General features: G+C 43.8%; 1 non-coding gene across 1 annotated transcript; it reads left to right on the top strand.

Annotated features, from left to right (window-relative positions):
• The first annotated feature begins 2,369 nt into the window (after window positions 1-2,369).
• Trnas-cga lies at window positions 2,370-2,443 on the top strand. Its single transcript has one exon. It is a non-coding gene; the product is annotated as a tRNA-Ser (tRNA).
• The last annotated feature ends 803 nt before the right edge of the window (window positions 2,444-3,246 follow it).

The following is a 3,246-nucleotide window of genomic DNA, read 5'->3' as shown; positions in this document are numbered from 1 at the left end:
AGTACTAACCACACATGCCAGAGCTTCGACCAGAAGTGCTTCCAGATCAAAGTCCTGCATCCGAGAGCTTCGCACCTCTCAAGAAAAAAATCCATTTTGCCACAATGTGCATGAACGACACCGCCTTCAACCTGTCTTGAGCCAATCACATGGCTCTAGAGGCGCTATATCTCCACTCCCACACGACAGCACAAACTCATATCGAACCATGGCAAGCTTTATGAAACCTGCAGCTCTGAAAAAAAAGAAACCGCCAATTACTGGCTTTTTTAAGTTTTCGCAGATGGGGAAGAGACGATTTTCTCCGCAGTTGCCTCCCATGCCAACAAGTAATCAGATATAATCTCAAAGATCTTTATCTAAATCGCCTGTGCCTTGGAGCTTGTTAGTCCTAACTATGAGGTGTAATAAAGATACAATCTCCAAACGTTTCTCAGACACCGGATTTTTCTTGTACAACCGAGGCGACAGGGAAGTGATTCACTGGCCTATTTACTATCAGCGAACACGAAAACTTGTGAACTTTTATTACGTGAGGCTCTGCACACAATGCCTGGCTTATGTCTCCACTGTGTAGACGCGTTTCTTCAGTGCATTGCCCCCAGTCCAGGCTTCTGCTGGCGCCGTGGCAGGTAGCTCGGCATTGTTCTGCTGGAGACCTGCCCCAATGAGGAGCTGCCCTGTATGGCTGTGGACCTGTCTGACAATTGATTTCAACTCCCAACATGTTGTTTCTACGAGGTAAGAACCATAAAAATACCTCATGCTTTTAGCGCCCTACCAGGCTCCATCAACGTCTGCTCAGGTTGTTAACTTTCTACAGTCTCACTCAAGGTGCGTCAGGTTGTAATAAACTCTTTAATAATTTTTCGTATGCGGAAAATAGATGAGAGAGTAACTTGTACTCTCTCAACAGCTATTCGCTGGTGACACTGTCCTGGGCACCACTGCGATCAGCAAAGCACCGTAGGTTGCTTCTCACCCTGCTTGTCAGATCATTTATGTATGTAATGAGAACCAAAATACCCCACTTATATCACTTTTGTCCCTGTCACAAATTCTCGCAATGCACCATCATTATTTAGAAACTGTAAATAATTTCCGCCATAAAATTTTCGAAAATAGCTTCAGTCTGGCATTCTTTTTCCATGATGCTATGCGTATGCTATGCTGTCTACTTTCTTCCAGTCTACAGCAGTGGCTCACCTAATTACTTTATTGGTGAGTGTTTCGACTTTTGACTACGAAAATGTTTTCTTCCTTCTGGCATTGTAATTTTAAGTTGGCACCAGATTAACTCTGTTGGTTTGAAGTGGCGGTGGTAATGTGAAAGACTAATCACTGAATGCCTGTGTATTTTTGCCAGCTCGTCGATTTCGTACCTGGGAAGCTGTGGTGTTGTCAAGAAGCAGCTCTATAAGTACCACCTCTTTAAAATTCTGTTACTTCGACGCTGCGACGCTCAGGCTATTCTCCCCCTCATTTCACTATCACATTCTAAGCGTCTTGTGAAGAACAGATGATGAAGAGCATTTTCAATTGTATTCGTTAACAGATTTTCCATATTTGGTATTGATGAGTCTACAAATGACTTTGTAAATGTATCACGGCTCATTTCTTCTTGATAATATTCTGTCTACTTTAAAAACCAGAAAACAGACTGAGAGAAAACTTTGGGAGATTTATGTGTAGAAGATTGACTCACTTGTCGTCTGAAGGCATCTCCATTGTTCTTCTCGTTGTGTTGCCTCTTGAACCCTGCTTGAGAACATAGCCACACCACTTCGTCGATATTCATGCCACCAGATCTACCTAAAAAAAAAAAACAGATTGTATGTCCACTCTCCATCATTGCATCCCACATGAATCTGAGACTACTTCTTTCTTCATATCTATCAATTCTAAAGTAATTTTGAACATTGTCCGAAAACGTTTTGAACATCAGGCGTTGTTAACGAGAAACCAAACCTATAAATACTTCAGAATGAGATTTTCACTCTGCAGCGGAGTGTGCGCTGATATGAAACTTCCTGGCAGATTAAATCTGTGTGCCGGACCGAGACTCGAACTCAGGACCTTTGCCTTTCGCGGGCAAGTGCTCTACCACTGAGCTACCCAAGCACGACTCACACCCCATCCTCACATCTTTACTTCTGCCAGTATCTCGTCTCCTACCTTCCAAACTTTACAGAAGCTCTCCTGCGAAACTTGCAGAACTAGCACTCCTGAAAGAAAGGATACTGTGGAGACATGGCTTAGCAACAACCTGGGGGGATGTTTCCAGAATGAGATTTTCACTCTGCAGCGGAGTGTGCGTTGATATGAAACTTCCTGGCAGAAGTAAAGCTGTGAGGACGGAGCCTGAGTCGTGCTTGGGTAGCTCAGTGGTAGAGCACTTGCCCTCGAAAGGCAAAGGTCCTGAGTTCGAGTCTCGGTCCGGCACACAGTTTTAATCTGCCAGGAAGTTTCTATAAACACTTGTTCATTAATACAGGGTGACCTAAAAACCCGTTAACGTTTGAAAACTCAATACTTCACAGACTAATGGAGGTAGCGAGGTAAAAATTGACATTCGAGCTGGAAATGACATGGTGTTTTACTGAAATCAAAAATGTGCACAACATGACAAGCAATGGCGCATCATATGACAAAAAAGTAATAATTAGTATAACAGTTGATTTTTAGCAAAGGCGATGTTCTTTTTAATAAATGCTCAACATGTCGGCCAACATTCATCAACAACACCTGTTGTCAAGACACAGTACTGTGAACAGCATTGTACAGCATTTCGGTAGGGATGGTGAGAAATTGCCGTCGGATGTTGTCTTTCACCATCATTAATGAGGTCGAACAATAGCGGTAGACTTGGGACTTCCGGTAACCTCAAAACCAATAATCACAAGGATTGAGGTCTGGGGACCTGGGAGGTCAAGCATGACGGAAGTAGCAGCTCAGCACTCGGTCCTCACCAAACTACACTATGTCATGCAAAGTATCCGGACACCCACAAAAACATACTAGTTGCATTGTGCTGCCATCTACTGCCAAGTGCTCCATATCAGCGACCACAGTGGTCATTGGACATCGTGAGAGAGCAAAATGGGGTGCCCCACGCAACTCACGGACTTCGAATGTGATCAGGTGATTGGGTGTCACCTACATCTATACCCGAGATTTCCACACTCCTAAACTTCCCATGTGATAGTAAAGTGGAAACGTGAAGGGACACGTACAGCAGAAAAGCGT

Source organism: Schistocerca piceifrons, chromosome X (genome assembly GCF_021461385.2).
Source record: "Schistocerca piceifrons isolate TAMUIC-IGC-003096 chromosome X, iqSchPice1.1, whole genome shotgun sequence".
Taxonomy (NCBI): domain Eukaryota; kingdom Metazoa; phylum Arthropoda; class Insecta; order Orthoptera; family Acrididae; genus Schistocerca; species Schistocerca piceifrons.
Note: the sequence above shows the minus strand (reverse complement) of the source record. Positions and strands in the feature narration are given on the sequence as shown.